Source organism: Netta rufina (assembly GCF_964035555.1).
Source record: "Netta rufina genome assembly, chromosome: 16".
In the NCBI taxonomy this organism is placed as follows: Eukaryota; Metazoa; Chordata; class Aves; order Anseriformes; family Anatidae; genus Netta; species Netta rufina.
The window spans coordinates 12,625,867-12,643,726 of NC_140140.1; the positions used below are offsets into that span (position 1 = coordinate 12,625,867).

The following is a 17,860-nucleotide window of genomic DNA, read 5'->3' on the forward strand; positions in this document are numbered from 1 at the left end:
AAAAAATATAAAATAATTAAAAAGAAAAATAGGAACTATAGCATGCCTTCATTAAAATATCCAGCCTTGTTCCTCTTCCTGATAAAATGGTAAAGTTGATTAATTACAGTATTTATTTTATCAAATGATAGACTTCCCATCCCTAAATTCAGCACAATAATACTTAGAACATAATGTGTACCTGCAAGAGGGCATCCTAGGATCTAGTTACCTAAATTTATATTTAGGCAATTTATTGTTCATTATATGTAAGCTTGACCTCATTAGCAGTGGTCTTTCTATTTTTGTTGTCGTCCCCAGGATGTAATGGGGAGGATAACATCTCAATCTGTGCAATCAGACAAAGATTGTGTTGCAAAATTAGGGGAAATTGTGTCCTGCATAGGAACAGCAAATTAAATTACTGACAATGGAGTGAGTACAAAATGTTTCTGCATGCAGTGTTCTGGACAATGCACTGCTTCAAAAACCATGCAACTTCATCTGCACAACATTACACAGGGAAGAGTTACTGGATGGTAATCCGCTAAACTGAGGATGTGTGTTACTGAAAGGCTAGTGAAATGCTAATGCATTTTTTTGAGTGAAGCCAATGAAATAGCGAAACATCTAAAGAGCAAATATCAAACCCTGATATTTAGGTAGAAATAGTATTGAGAATGGGAACACTGTTCACCTGTATTTCCAGGAAAGCATTTTGTGTACAGAGAGCTTTATTTAAGGTGGTTACCTTACCACAAGAGCATACCTAAATAACGGTGCTGTGGTCCTTCCTCTGTAGGAAAAGGGCATAGGTGTGTAAAGGCAGGAGTCACTGAAGAAACATTGTACATATAAAACCATTCTGTAATAATTCTACTTAGGAACTATCAGGTTGAGACTCATACAGCACCGTATTTCAGAGCCTGTGCATCCTGACAGTACCTGAAGGGGGGAAAAAAAAAAAAAGAACCAGAAGTTGATTACAAGCTCTAGTTCTTCCAGGACTTGCAGAACAGCTGCCTGTTGCCACATCTCTTGCTGTCTGGGAGATGTATCCCAATGTGCTGGAGGTAACGACCTTCTGGATGCTTTCTAATAAAACAGTGAAGAGCCGACTTTATCATCCTTAAAGCAAATTACTTCTGAAAAATGTTTTACAAATACCAAGGGTGCTCTTTAGTTAGGAATGTCTCCTATTAAATAGGTTTGAATGTTTTTCTGCCCTTAGGTGGAAAAGTTCTCCCAGTTTAGCAAGCTGTGTAGGAACAGCTCATACAGGGAAGGCAGGAGCAAAGCCAGATCTATATTTCTGTCCAGATCTATCAAGAAGAGCAGGGCTATCAGATTGGTTTAAGTTGTCTTAGAGAAGACAGGTTTAGTAAATCCAGGTTCTTGTCTTCATCAACTAATGATATTGCCTTCATTCTTTCATCTAAAATGATCTTGGGTGAAGTTCAGTCTAGTAGTGTGTAAGTGTTTGTGTCTGCATGTTGGCAGGATGACAGCAATAATGCTGTCAGACCAGGACTGGCTTTACAGAAGGGAAATTGAGAGATTTCCTGATCAGTCTGAAGGACACACAGAGCCCAGACGTCTGTGAGTCTGTCTTGTGACTCAGCCACGTGATGGTGCAAATTCTGGTGTTGCCTGTACTGGTTACACAAACAGCACAGTTCGAGTACTTTAGTTATCTGTTTATGTTAATAGCGGATAACAACGAAAACATGAGGCTTGGCCCCAGTGTACTACTGTGGGCTTCCTGCTGACTTGTTTACGCCTTCTCATCCCACAGGTTTGTCTGTTGTCATAGCTCCCATTTTCTTTCAGTTTTTGAAAGCAGGACACGAGGTCTCTATGGAGACAGACATCAGTTCCACTCCATGCACTAACTGTAGGGGTTGCTGTAAGAGCAGAGCTGCAAACACGCGTCTTCCCTGTGGAAACCAAAACATTGCCACCTCAACATCCCAAATCCCTAATGGCTCTGGAAATTAACAGTCCAAGGTCACCACGGCTTCACTGTAACAACACTGTGTGCTATTATCTTCATTGGATCAGTATTATAATAACACTAGCATAATTGCTTTGCTATAGAACATCAAACAACTTTCAGATTTTTTCATTACCTGCATGAAAGACACCAAACCTTGTTGATGTATCCTTAGAAGCAGGACTCAGAAATTTCATCTGAAATGAGAAAGTTAAACTTCGGTCTAAGCTTTGTGTAGGTCACTGGGACATGGGCAAAAAATATTTATTTTTAGCTGTGGTACTGCCACAGAGTAGGAGGATCACAAGTTCACTTATCCAATGTGTGTATGTACTCAAATGTCTTGTATCCAGAGGAGCTGTGCTGCTGAAGAGCCTTATATATATGTAAGGAATGCCTGATGGTGCATAAACCAGACACAGCAGATCACTGGAGATGGGGAGCTATGTCTTGCATGCCATCTTTGTTTGGGGTTGGATGTTCCTTTGATGTCAGCTGTGTGATGGATATGGTCAGTAATGCAGCCAGGTTTGCTGCAAACAAATTCTAGTCACATTGCAATGAAGTAGGTGTTAGGGGTGCAATTTTCAGAAGTACCTGAGCAACATGGGAACCAAAATCCAATCCTGAAAACTCTGTTGGACCTAATTCCTCCCCCCGCCTCCCCATGGAGGAGAAGGGTACTGATATTATATGACAATTTATTTAACAGAGATTCCTTAATGGATTGGTTGTCCAGTCTGACACGGTACTGGAAAAAAATATCATCTTGTTAGTTTGCAGCATATGCTATGGAGCAGCAATTGAATTTTATAGTGAGTTTACTGGATAGCACACACATAATGAACCATGTGTACTTCTAATCGTAGACCGGCTAAGTGGAACTCTAGGGAGTATTTAACAAAATGAGTGATTGAAAGGTGACTTAGCATTTTGTTCAGTGTTTGGTTCAGTGTTGTGACCCCAATGAGAAAATGATTTCTGGGATCTGGTGTCACATAAAGCACCCAAAATTTGTTAATGCAGATCAACAGCTTGCCTAAAAGAATGTCTGAATGTTGTCTTTCTGGACCAGTGGTCCTTGTGCCTGTCACTAGTAAAAACAAATCTGTGTAGCATCAGATTTACAGACAGAACGGTGAGACTGACCGTATGGTATGGGTTATGAAACGAAGGTCGTGTTCTGCCATCCGATAAATCTGCTTTCTGTCAACCTCTTTGTATGTGACAAAATTAAAATTAATTCAGATGAAGTCATCAAAGAATATTTTGGTGAGTGGAGGGTTGGTGCAATAATTCCTAACCTGCCGTGTTGCTCATGGGAGGGAGGGAGCAGTCCCCAGGGCTGCTGGCTAGCAATAGAAAGGCACTACAGCTCTAGGAGTATGCTGCGATTGCTTCTTGCTTCCCACCAGCTGCTTAGGGGCAGGTTCTTAGATCTCTTTATGCATAGGAGCATATCAGGTTAATACCGGCTCCCTTGGAGTTTTGTACAGCTCAGCTTCTTTGCATATTTTCATAAATGAAGACAATTAGGAGGACAAGAACCACCTTTACATTGTAATTTAAGTTGGTTTTGAGGCTCTTGGTGTAGTCTATAGAGACAGGAAGGTGTCTCCAGAGACATTAATTTTATTTTAAGATTGTCTCTGATTTAGGTCATCCCCTGGGAATGTTTACTGGAAGGACTCATTTGCTATGTGCTCTGTCCTGTGCGGATGTATTTGGTTTTATTTCTCTGAAGATACTTACTTTTAGAATATCCCTGTTTCTTTAATACGGGTGAAACCCTTCTCAAATTGTAATGATTGCTTAAGGCTGTGACTGTTTGGCCTGCACGTAGTATTGAAAGAGTGTCATAAAATTGTACTCCTTACCCTAGGAGGAAAAAATTAATAGAAAAGTCTTCTGACTTACTAACATACTTCTATTTTCTAGTAACTTATAGGTATGAGCAAATATAGGAGCAAATAAGAATAGGCACCAAATCAAATAACAAAATTTTGAAAAGGTCAAATTAATATATTTTTTACAGCTATCTTTCACAGTGGATGAGGTATTAAAATTCTGATTACAATCCCCTCTCACGAGAACTTATAATGAGAACAGGAACCAGCACATTATGAATCCACTCTCCTGGTGATAATTTTAACTAGAACAGTGGCTGGTACAAATGTAATTTGCTCTTATGACAACTTAAAGATTGAAATCTGGCTGTTATCATGTGGCCTTCTTGTGCCATATCTAGGACAGTTAGACTAGTTAGAGTGCAGCATCTTACTGTTGAGAATAAGACATTGTGGAAAGGTATGGTTGTAAACTTCCTGAGTCTACCTTGTCACAACTGCTGCCTTTGGTAAAGTTCTTCTTTCAGATTGGGTTGAAAAGGATGTTAAAAAGTAGTCCTGATTTGTGTTTGTTTAGGACAGATGGCTAATTTAACTTGTCTGATCTCAGTTTCTCATTGGACTACATCCAGTCATCCTTGGTAGTCTAATATCTGAATTCAACATTTCCTGAAGCCATCAGATGCGAATAGCAAATGTAATTAAAAGACTGCTTCAAACTGTAAATATCCATTAAAAAGTGTGAATTTTTTGCTAATAACATTTGTGGAGCTTTCGTTATTTTGAGGAGTTTTATCTGCGCTGACAGTAAAGACTGACACTAAATATGGTGAGTGGTTTTATTTGTGTTATTTTTCCCCTGCTGCTTTCAAGTATCTTAAAAAAGACACAGTAATACGCCTGATGGTCACAAAACTTCTTGCCCTTGTTTTAGCAGGGGAAGGGAGGGATGGAAGGATTTTAGGAGTTGGAGTTGTCTAAGATTTAGCAGTAGACACAGTGTCAGTCCTATCCTCTGGAGTTCCCCATAGCTGTCTAGACAGAGATTGGAGCATTTTGTACACTCCACTATCCTTTTGGGAGCCACTGATGGATGTGACCTGTGTGACTGTCACAGAAGACTTTCCTATGACAAAATCACTGTAACCCATCAATTTAAGGCAGCTAGTTTTATTATATGAACTTTCAATGCAAGAATTACGTGTGATCTCTGTCAAAAAAAAAAAAAAAAAAAATTATAGCCCATTCTTAATAAATATTTGTGACTGGGGAAAACCCTGGAACAATTAAAATCTGCATTTTAGTCCACAGTGCGTATACATCATGAATAAAGCCCTGGCTCCACTGAAGTCGGCAACAGAACTCCTTATTGATTGTGACTGGATCATTAGAAAACCTGAAATTATAAAATCCATGTTACTTGATCTTTTTATTTTGTTCAAAATGCTCAGCAAATTTCCTTTGCCCAGAGCATCTACTCCATATGGAGTTCTCCCCATTCTGCTTGTCTGCGTCAGGTAAACTGCCTCTTGTGTATCAGGTAATAGCTTACTGTAACTGGCTTTTCTGGCATTTCCCCCATGGGATGTACATCTTTATTAAGATGTCCAGATGAACTCCCATCTGAAGAACTGCAGCTGGAGAGTTTGCTCTTAGCACCTAGCTCATGCATACCAAATAATTGGTGCTTCCAGGATCTGCACCAGTATTATAAATGCTTAGAGGTGTTAATGATGATCTTTATCCCAATCATAGACTTAATAGAAGATTGTTCTGATAGGCCGTAAGATGTATATAACTACTGTTAGGGTGTCTTTACAAGGATTGCTTTAAGTATCTATCTATTGGAAAGTAATAGCTGTTTTTGGAATTATTAAGCTGTAGACACTAATAGATCTTTCTCATAAATAACGTTTTTTTCATGAACTGTCCACGTTTTGTGAAACATAACATTCTTCACACTATCTAACCATATTTTTGGTGTTAATCTTATAAATGAGAATCTAGACCACCGAAATTGGCAAGTTTTGTATCCAAGCTCTCTATCCTTCTCACTCATGACAGTCTCAGTGCAGGTTTTCTATTCTAAACATTTCTTTAGTACCAGACTCTTGTATTATTAAAAAAAAAAAAATCGAAATATAGATCTTGCAATAAGCAAAACTGCAGTCATAACATGTCCTGAATGACGAAATAAAGGTTCTAAGAGTATAAGCAATAAATTGCTTTCCATAAACCATAGATTAATTGAGCAGTAGCAGCAGATTATTCTATGAAAGAACACTCATGCTGTGTCGAAGTGCGGTACAGGTTGGCTAAACTGAGGTAATAAATGCTACTATGGATTAATTGTTGAAAAAATAATTTTATGTGGGGAGTACCTGTGAGTAGTTAATCCCAGCAGCATGTGCTGGTTGGTGTAGCACTGTGAGGTAACGGGGCTGAGTTGTGGAGCAAGAAGAAGGGAAGCAGCTGCTGTGTGCTGCGCTTGGTAGCGCATCAATGTACTGCAGCAGCCAGGTGCCATGCGTGTCTCTGCATGGGTCCCAGCTCGGTATTTCAGGGAAGTGTGTAAAAATAAAAAGTTTATAGACCCTTATGAACATGACTGAAATTACTGCTGTAGGCTATTGAGGGAAATATGGTGTGAAAGTAGGGTGCATAATACTGAAATATCCTTATTTATGCTACTGTAAAGTGGAGAGGGGGGTGGAGGGATGTGTGTGGTACTGACTCCCTTTTGCATTTTGGCAGTTTAGGGGCTGAGACCGGAGTTCCTGTTGGTGGGTGCCAACTCTTATCTTCACGTGTGGTAGCTAAGAGCTTCAGCTGTCCTATTCCCCATGTCAGTCTGCGGTTGCCCAACACAGGCACCCTCTTCTTGCTGTGTCTGTTACATGCACTCACTGGGATAAACTAATGTAAAACTGACCTAGTATCAGAGGGCTGTAGATGAGCTCAGCAGCCCATTTGCACAAATGCCAGACTTTTCTGCTGAGCCACAGCGCTTGAGTGTGCAGGTCTCAGCTTTAAGATGCTGCAGCAGCCCTTTAATCAAGCCTGATGCACCAGTGCTGTCTGTGCAACTTTCCTGTTGGAGCAAGATGTGCTTTGCTGTGGATTTTGCCTTTGCTGGGAGTCTATTAAGACATTAGTATTTGTAGTGTAGCTCTTGGTGCCCAGAACAATTTCCATTCCATGGGAGTCACCCTGATGGTAGATGTTGATGCTTCCTGGTATTCAAATCACTTTCTACTGTAAGTCAGCGTAACATCATCAAAATTCGGCTTTCCAACTGGAACAAGTGGGAGGTGGTTGATCTTTGGCTTACAGAGGTTCTGGGAATCCCTTGGTCTGCATTCTGGGAAGGTCACAAAGTTCTTGTGAACTGGCGGCTGCTCAGCTTCTCCAGCCAAAGAAGCTGCCGGCAGCAGAGCGGGGGAGTGAGCCATCTAATGTCTTGTTTTCTGTTATTTTCATGGCTATCTGGGCTTAACTGTGGAGTATTTTTGGTGCCTCAGAAGAGTGATGCAAGGTTTATTTCTGTCAGATGCAAAAAAGAGATAGGAAGTGCTTGAGTTTTCACTTAAACTTCAGAAGATCTCGCAAGGAAGTAGAAAATTCTGCAATGGCAAATCTCCCATAGGTTTTAGCAGGATGCAAGAACGATCTGTTTTAATAAACGTGATGACTGATACTATTGCTGAGTGAAACTAATAAGGTAAAGTATGTTAACAAGCCAGAGCTTCATATTCGTCTGGAGTAATAACCTGAAAAGTCAGCAATACTGGACAAGTCTGACCTCTGAAAATGTGAATATATTTACATGATTTGATATGTAATGTTGAAGTCAATTGTTGGAGTTACCCATTGACAAATTGGCTTTATATATGGAATAAAAAATAATAGGTAACATGGAAATGCACATTTTATTTTGGCTTTCTGTTTTTAGGATTAAGCCACATATTCAGCATAATAAGGTAGCAATAACCTTCTTTTGATTTGATGATATATGGCACCTTTTATGTAAACCCATGAAAAGTGCTTACTGGTATCATGAGAAAACAGCACCTTAGGGAGATCGCTAGGCAAGGCAGACAGCTGGAACCCATAATCTCCTCAAAGTCTCATTGTCTGTGGATCACCATGTCTACCCTACGGTGCTGTAAGATGCTTTTTTTTTTTTTTTTTAATTATGCAAAACAATAAATTCTTTGAAAATTTTGACTTCAGAATTGCTGGTAACCGTGAAATTTAACCGTGTGTGAAGCCAGATGTTCAGCAGAAATTGTTCTTGGGTTAGTGCTTGGCAGAACTCGGTTTTGTGTGTAAATATGAGATTTCCTTTTTTTTTTATTTTGACATTTAAGATTAATTGTTCCATCAGTTTAACTGAAGTTTAATTTAACTGGAGGAATACATGTATGTAATCTATTTGACAGTAGTTTTTTTCCAAGTTAATTTAAAAGAAATGTAACTGCATCTTTAACTGAAGTGAGTCTGGCTTTGTGGGTATTTGCATTGATTTAATTAGATAAGCTTAGAAAAAAAAGAAGGGCAACTTCAGTGAAGATGGAGTGACTGTATTTTTCTGTTTCAAAGAGTAAGCCTCTTGAGAAATGTTTGTCTGCCTGGTGGTTGTGCCTCCTCATTACTGCTGTGCATTGGTGTTTCCAAGGCTGCGGTCGGCGCGGCTTCCTTACAGGGTTTCCTCCAAGCAAACTCACTGAACTTAGGAAGCATGAACTGTGTTTTCAAAAAGCAAAGTTAGACCAATCTTAAACCCTTTTCTCAACCATTCTTCTCGTATTTTACTTACTAGGAAGGTGAAATACCTGGACTGCCTCTAGCACACCAGTGATCCGCAACAGTTTAGCGTGATGGAGGCAGTGCAGAGCCCAGTGCCCCAAGCGGTATCCTCTGCCTGCTCCCGGCTGTGCAGTACTGCACTGCTTATGTTGAGGGAGCACTGCTCTTGCTGCTAATTGCAGAATATCGAGCTCCTAGTGTGGCGAGACAGTGCAGTGAAACAAAAATTACTGTTTTCAGTCAGACATCCTGCTCCCTGTTGACTCGAAAGCTTTAATGTCACATTGCACGCTGCTGATTCCACAAGTGTTTTAGAGAGGGTTGTCATGGATTCGGATACCTGCTAGAGGTAGATGGCTGTGTTGTATGTTTGTCTGTCAGCTTTAACAACATGCTAATTTTTCTGGACATTGGCATCACTTTCTCCCAGAATTCTAGTGCCACTTGCAATGCTGGCTCTGGTCTGGATCTAAGGGGCACCTAGGAGAAAAAAAGGTGTTTGAGCTTTAATTGTTAAAATCTTACTTTCTGGGAGTCATCCAGGAGGGTGTTCCATTATCTCTGCAGCTAGAGGTGCTACTGAACTTTTCAAAGCCAGCTGTTGGACTTAACAATGTAATTTGCACCTGAAACTTTTTTCTTCTAACAGGTGATAATGGTTAAGAGTTGGATATTAAAAATGTTTGTTGTTTTTTTTTCCAAGCTTTTATTTTTCTCACCAGCATGAGGTTTTAGCCAGTCATCAACACAGGCAGAATGGCTGTGTACCTCGATGCCTCTTTCTGACATCTTAAATGTCCTATTGCAAGCAGCAATATATGGGTTTCTATATTCGAGTCAAGCTTTTTATGTCTGACAGAACTACCAGTTATTTCATAAAGCCTTGAGCTTTCCTCATCTTTAAAGTTCCTCTGAATATGTATCCCTGAACAGAGACAACAGTTGAAGTTCCTCATTGCATGACTTCCTGTAAACATTTCTTATGTGATATTGATTTTACCTTCCCAGTATTGTAAGGTACATCTTCATGAAACTGGACTTGCAGGTCAGGCTAAAATTGTGTGCTGAGATGCTTTTTCTTAGACAATTTATATCTATCGCCTGTTGGCAAGAGGATGGATTATTTGGACTAATTGTTCTAGCCTACCTCTAATTTCTCCAGTTTTATCATAACTAGAACATTAAAAATTATAATGGGCAGTAACTTTACGTGCCAGCTGCTAGACGACTCATAAGTTCTACTCTGGGACCAATACTTTCTTTCTTACATTTTATTCATTTTTTATTCTTAGTTATTCTTGGTTTTAAAGGTTTCTTATTTCTTCTTTTCCACATTAACATGCTGTGTGATTTTCTAGTCTGTGTTGTTAAGGGATATTGGAAGAATCCGGAGGTAGAGAAGGACAGATGTGTAACCTCAATGGGAGGGATAGATGGTGCTTTAATAACAGTAACGCTTGTGGAATTTTAATAAGTTTTCTCTAGGTTTGGTATGTTGATACCATCTTAAGTAACAAAAATTCATGTAATGTTATGTTGAAATAGTGCCTTAGAGCCTCGTTGTTGTGCATAGACACCAAAATTGGAATGAATGATCTTGTGTTGTTAGGCTTTCATTTTCAAATGGTCGTGGGTAATTGATACAGTCATTTTTCAGGAGGATTTAATGGTCATTTTTTGGTGTTATCTGAGAAGCTATAGATTCATCAAGTCTTTCTTCAAGGTCTTGATACCTAGAGTCATATGAGAATACTTAAATTAAAGGAATTATTTTGGATTCCAGGTTTCTTGTGTGCTAGTTTCTTTCCTGATGTGCCTTACCTGGAAAAACAAGGTAGAGGGGGGGGGGGGGGGGAATATTGCAGAGGTGCACTGAGCAGCTGCACTCCATTTATGAGGATTGCAATCCTGCTCAGGATTGTAGGGTAGTTTAAGTTGGATGGAACCTTGGCTGATCAACAGGTATCAGTTCTGCTCAATAGTACGGGCTGGCTAAATTAAAGCTGTTTCATGGGTTTGATGTGGCTGCATCACAGAGCTTTCTGGTGGGATAAAACAAGCGGCTTCTGCTCCCCTGTCCGTTCTTGTGCACCATTCCTGCATTGCTTCTAGGTTCTCTCTTAGGTTCTAGTCCGTTGTTAACTCACACAATAAGAACGTGGATTGCAGATATAGATGGTGCATGTAACACGTGTTACAATTTCCTAAGAATGAACAGGATGACAATGATGAACATCTGTGCAGTTGTGAAAAGCTCCTGAAACTCTGCACATGTGCAGAGAGCAGGACATCTGTCTTGTTTGAGAGACTAAAACCCAATTGACAGAAGGATGCCACTTCGGCCAGTGCAGAATATGGGCTGCCTGATGGAGGGGCACCAGTGTGTGCGTGGCAGGAGCCTCATATTGGTCCAGCACAGCTGAGGTCAGGCAGCTTGTGCAAGTGCACTGCCTGTGCTCAACCCACCTGCATGATACAAGTCGTGAAGTTGCTTGCTCTTTGGTAAAGATGCTTGAGGTGGCTTTGGGAGACACACATTTTTTCTTGCTTAGTTGCTTAATTTGTGTGATGAGACTTTTTTTGTTGCTTTTTTAATATTGAAGTCACAAAGCTTGAAAAACATGTGTAAAGTGTCAGTGTACCACTTTGAAATGCTCCCATCTGGGAGAATACTTGGTATATTGCAACTGTATTCTCCTTTTAAATCCGTAACCTTATTTAAGAAAAAGTACCTAAAGAATTTACCTGGAGAAATACTTCCAGAACACAGTTCCTTGTGAAATGTTAATGAAATTCTGGCTGTGACCAGCTCTGTATTTCTCCATTCAGGAACACAGCAGTAACTCTCCTTAAAAACTAATGTTTGATTTTTATGACAACGTTGGGGGGGGGAGGAATTCTGATTAGGCTGCTCCAGACTTGCCCTTTTGTTTTCCTCTTCGCTTTACTGAGCGGAAGGCAGCAGGGATGATAGTTGCACAGAAGCAGCTCTGTGTCTCCACATTCTTTGGAAATAAACAAAATATCCTGCCCTCGCAATAAATGAAACTGCATGGGCAGCTTTCTTAGTTAAATAACCAATGGGCTGTTTTATGTTTTTTATTTAGAGCAGGGAAAGAAGTAATTTTGGAATCGGGTTAGTAAATGCTGCAGTCTAGCAATTAGGGAATTGATTGGGGACCTAGTTCACTATAGCATAGTCCATCTTTTGCCATGACTGTAAATATCTCTTTATTGCTCAATTCTACAACAGCATGAATCGGAACCCTGGACACTTGTAAGAAATCAGCAGACCATGCAGTAGGCTCATCTGTTTGTCTTGCTATCTTCTTTTAAATGTTTATTCTCAACAAAAACAAGTTGGTGACAGATTAGAAAGCGCAAATGGTACAGTAATGTGTTTGAAGCTGAGAGCTTTTAACATTTGAGCCCTTGGAGTGGAGGATTTGGGGATAAGGAGACTTTACTTATAGGTTAGATTTTGTTCTGCGCTTGGCTTTTTTTTTTTTTTTGGCTTGGTTTTCCCATAGCATTAGTGGATGGCAGGTTGCTTGCAAGTAAAGATACTTGATTCTAGGGTCTCGAGCTCATAAAACACTTCTAAAAATGCAAAGGCAGAACTCACTGGAGGCCCTTTGGCACCCATGACACTGTGTCAGGATTATGGATTACTGCCAGTCGTGCATTTCAGTCTGAAAAATTGTGAGTTTTAGCTTTCTGAGAACACATTGATTGTAAGAGCAGTCCATGCCACTTAAACTACTTAAACTAGGCACCCTGGGCCTCCTGAATTCACAGTAGCTATATGCTTCACTTGAGGTTTGCAGCGTAACTTTGAAGTGATTTTGTGAGAAAAGGAATAAAAATGGGACTGTAATACTTGAAAAATATATATCGAAAAAGACCGTATATGTTGCTTATGTACAGTGGATTTCCTGTTTGTTCCCTCAGACTTGAAAGTGGGCAATTGCAAGGCCAAGGGAAAGTGTATTTACTAGAGCCAAACAGAATCTGAATCAATTCCAAAGTGAACTTTTATACCCCTGGCTTTTGAAACCTATATTAAGCAACTGGGAAAAAGTATTAATGAAGTTAATGAAAACTCAGGCAGAGTCTTTGCTATTAGGGACAGGACTGACACTTGCAGCAGCATCTTAGCCCTTCAGGAGAATGTGCCATGCTGGGGGGGGCAGCTGCATGCAGCAAACCAGGGGCAGTAGCGGTGAGAGTGGGGCTCTGGGTGGGCTCCTGTGTTGCTGCTCTGTTTGTCCTCATGTCCTGGAAAAAATTAAAATAAAAAGCTATGACCTTAACAGCTAGCACCAGTGTGCTTCACTTGCAGAAGGCACAGCCCTGTCACTCTATACAAATACACACCTACCTGTATTTGGAGACAGGTTAAGAATAAGGTGTTTGTTTTTGTAATGTATTTGACACTTCTTCCACTCACATTAACAAAGAGGAAGAACAATGCTGGGTGTGGACTCCCACGATCATTCTCTGTGCTGCCTAAATATAAATATCTATGGCAAATCACACAAGGATGCTTTAATGGCAGTTGTCAGAGACGTTTAAAATGGATTAGACCTTTTCAGTTTTCTCTCTAATAATGAATATTTAGTGAGACTTTTAAAGCTGTTAGCTATTAATTATAGTACCTAAAAATATGATCATGTTCAGTCAAGTAGGAATCGGCACATGACTACATGCTGAAGTATGTTCTGTCTAGCTTTAGTGATACAGCTTACTACTTTATGCTTTCTTTATAAATAGAAGAAAAATTTAAGTGATGACAGCTGGTGATGAAGCAGCCTTGCAATTGAAAGTTGTAAGCGGGCTGAGAATATTAAAACTAAGGAGGTAAAAGGATGGATTAATAGTTAAATGTCCTGATACTTAAATAATATATGGTAAAATTAGATTAGCGGAAACTTAGTTTCATTACAGACATTAATATTGTTCTGAGGCTAGAAACTCGAATGTGGAAATAAAAGGCTAGTGTTTGCATTACTAAAAATGCAGACCATTGTCCTTTGCTGGTGTTGTCGCTGCTTTCTGCAGATAAGAAATTGCCTTTCTCTTTAAATTCGTTTATACTACCAGGGGTTACTCTTACAGATTGGAAATAAATAGGGTTATATTTCTGCAGCTAAAATAAATGTTTCTACTGTTGAAATAAATGACTTATTCCAACAATAGAAAGCTGATTATACTATTGATAAAGAGGCTGTCAGTCAAATAATTCTCATTTATGTATTCAAAAATCTTAACTAATAGTGCAATGAAAAAAGCTCTAGTGGCTTTATTAAATTCTTGCTTTTCAGGGTAATTTCTTTTCTCTTTGTAGCTGGAAATCATCTTCTGTTTGCAGCTTGCAGTTATTTCCCTGAGTAAAGCGTTGGTGGGGAAGGTTAGGGTCTTTATGCTTTGGTTTCTTTGTGTTTGTGTGTTGTGTTTTTTTCCTCCCAGTGCCTGACTAACATGGGTGTACCTGGCCCATGGGATCTCTGATTCCTTCCAATATTTGCTGGTCTATTTACTTTAGAAGAAATCAGTTCTTCAGAAGACAGCTTGGCGATACCTTTGTGCTCCAGGGAAACCTGCCCCACTAACCCCTTTTAGTAATCTGTTAGTCAACTCCCACCCTTTGCAGGCTCTGCAGACCATCCATCCTGCATCACTGCTGGGCAGCGTGCTGCTCTTGCCCCTGGTTTCCTGGCTGTGGGACTTACCTCCTCTATGTCCTATGGTGCTAGGCAGGAGAAGTTGGGTATGTAAGCAGCACTAGTTTTGTGTGTTGTCCTGCATGGTGCATGTCTTCTCCTGGTGGGCTCATCTGATTGCTTTGTTGAAGGTGTCTTGCTCTGGTCATTGAGGCTGATTGCGACTCTCCATCCAAAGCTTAGGGTGAGATGAGCCTCACTGAAGCGTTGCACAGTCGCATAGGATAAGTCTGGTCAACCTGAGTCCTACGCTTTGTCTTTTGTGTATCGTGGTCTGATGTCCTAGCCAATGGATCTTCCTTTCCCTGTATGACCCAGCCAGGGATATGGCTGCTGGACAGCCCTGGCACTACATCTTCCTTTAGGGGTGTACACCTTGTTCAGGTGTACAGCCTGCCAGCTCAGCTGGTGGCAGGAACGGGACCAGAGCCATTCCTGGTGCGTTGGAGCACGCTGCTCTTCTTATGGGAGCCACCGCAGCTCCAGAGGGGATGGTGGGGGAAATTGTAAGCTTGTCTCTTGTGTATTTGAATGGTTTCCCAGTTAGATTTTTGCTGTAAAAGTGTAGAAAAAATGAGAGCCACAATGCATAGAGGGGAAACCTGATGAGGAAGAGGGGAAAAGGAGCCCAAGAATTTATACAGAGTCCACCTGTGTGTGCATGCGCATTTATTTCTACTTAAGAGCTGACACTCCTCAAAGTACTCTCATTTGATAGCTCTCAGTGCCCTAACGATAATTACATTTACACTAAATGTGGAGCAGTGTCAATACTGATATACAAATAATTCAAGTCTGCCAGCCAGCAGTCTTAACTAATCAAATGGAGATTGCCCCCTGTCTCTTCCAGTGAAGACAGAGAAGAACTCATCTTCTTTAAGCAGGAGCAACAAGCACTGTGAGTGTGATGGCCCTTGAAGCCGGTGACAGCGATGTGACAACAATATTGGCTGGCTAGATGGTTACCCCAGCCTCGCGTAGGATTGTGTTTGTCAAAGGGCTATTTTGAGCATCAGAGAACTAATTTTTTTTCACTCTTGCTCAATGCACAATGTTTTCCCACTCCTCCCCTGGTAGAGTGTGCTGTTGTTACTCAGGGAACGTACAGTAAAGGTTTAATTTTTGAAACATCCTGTACAAGGAATAGTAAGTCACAATGTTTTATGTATAAACCAAAAGTACCAGATCAAGCCCAAACTCTGAATCAGAAACAAATGTCTGTTAAGGGTGCCCTAACAGGGAAAAATGATGTAGAAAGGAGCAAGCAGGCTTTGTCTGTAGCCTGAAGAAAGTTAGGCTGACCAGCTGTGGGGTCTGAGATCTAGTTGTGTAACTTAGAGAAAATCGTTAGTTTATAAAGTGTTCAGATATAATAGCAGTGATTTGGATTTTATATATCTCAGACAGAAAAGTTTCCAATCCCATTCCCTGTTGCAGCCATATTCTACAAGCGAAATCTACTTCCTCTCCTTTTTGGAAGGAAAATAGGCTTTAACCTTGAGGTGCTGAAACAGCAAAGAAGATACTGTGCTCAGATACGGGTCTGTGACCTGTAACAGGTGTGAGGGGCTGCAGAAGTGACCTGCTCTTACTTCACAGCATAAAGTGGAGGGAACCTTGCTGAGTGCTAATTAATTGTTGCTTTCATGCAAAATAATTCTTACCTTCAAATGGCCTTGAAAAGAGTTTGCCCGGTCTTCTCATTGAGTAGAAGTTGTTATTCGATTACAGCTTCATAAAATGGGATCTAACTCCAAGGTCTGAGCTTATTAAAATTCTGGATTTTAAATGTAAATGTGTTTTCTACTATTTAAGCCTTATTTAATTTAAAAATAATCCTATCTGTTTCAGTGTGTTATAGTGGAAGTTGGGGGGGGATTCTTTTTTTTCCTTTTTCCTTCTACAGAATATCTTTTTTATTTTTGATATCACCTCTGGTCTCTTGGGGGCTCTGCCTGGAAGACTTCTACAGAACTAGTAATATCATCCGACTCTGTGTCATGAACTTGCTCCTCACATAGATGCTCACAGTGGGATGGGGACAGCACTCAAGCACCATCGGCAGGAGAAGGAGAACCGGCAGCCAAGGTGGATATGAGTACTTGGATGAGACCAGGCTTGCTCCAGACAGCCTCCATACAAGGCTTATTTCATCAAGCTCATCAGCAATTTTGAGGGTGCAGAAGTCCATGTTAGAGCACAGGTGATATAGGCCAGCTGGCACCCTGAGTTATGGGATGGCCAACTTGCCTTTAAGTGTGTCAGTAGCTATGTGTGAATATGTACATTTGCTTTTGTTCATCCTCTTGAACAGTGGACATCATCCTGAGAAATGGAAAGAGTTTTGTACAAAAGGAACCACCCACTCAAAACACACAAATGAGACTCTTTGATATGTAATACTTCAAAACACAACAGAGCACAGGAAATTTCCAAGGAGTTCCAGAGGTTTCAGTGTTTATTATGGTGACAGGTAGAACCAACTGAGTTAAAAGCCTCAGTTGGCTCTCAGTTCTGGAAGGTCCTCATTTGTGATTATAGTCATGATGATAAAGCAATTAAATGCCAGTGCACATATATTTCCATGTCTGTGAGGCTTCTGGCGTAATTATATAATCAAAAATGCCATTAAAGAGCAATAATGTTATTAGCGCATCACTTGGAAATGCACAGCTTGGATGCCAAGTGTACAAAACAACAAAAGTCCCAAACATACTGCAGTGTTTAGTGTAGGACATGCACGATTGGCTGGTGCAATTGAGCTCTCTGCTGATTCCTAACGAATAGCAATTACCTAATCTTGTATGGCACTTTGATATTTCAATGTTGCATAATTAGAGTAGAAAAGAATGTAAGTACAGCTTTTGTGCTTTATATTTCCAAGCTGATTAATTTTAGGACTATCTTTAAAACATTTGTGGTTCTGTTATGGTGGGAGCCCTATTCAACACTGATGTGGTCTGGTCTGTTCACGAAACCTGTTCTGGATCTTGTGACCAGAACTGTCTCCATGTACATTAAGACCAATTTGGTGCTGAGGTGAGAATTTATGAGGTCCTGGGTCAACTAATCATCATTTACATTAGAGCTTTAAGCTTAACTCATAGGAAAGTGAGTTTTGAGTAAGTTCTTAATTTCTATTGCTGATACAGAGCATGACATGCACTGGCGTCAGCTATTCTGGCTGAACCGTAACCAGTTGAAGGTACACTGATTGCTTCAAGGTTAGACAGCATTAAATCAATGAAGACCTTGATGCACATAGTTTACTTCTTAAACCAGAAACATGGATGGAGCTAGCAAGTCAAGTGAATGTGAATCCATCAACTTTATTTCACAGATATTAGGGTCAAAAGAGCCAACTAGAATTTTTTTTAATTTCCTTTGTAGCACGTCAAGGAATGAAGGAATGTCATTCTAATTCATTCCTGTATAAGGTCTAATAACTGTATTTAACTAATGTATAAATGTGTTACAATAATGCCTGTGTCTATCACAGATTGAAATAT

The 17,860-nt window shown here is 40.2% G+C and overlaps 1 protein-coding gene across 1 annotated transcript in view; it reads left to right on the forward strand.

Moving 5' to 3' along the window:
• Positions 1-17,860, forward strand: part of CDH4 (cadherin 4) — a 453,649-nt gene that overhangs the window by 39,490 nt on the left and 396,299 nt on the right. The window lies entirely within an intron of this gene.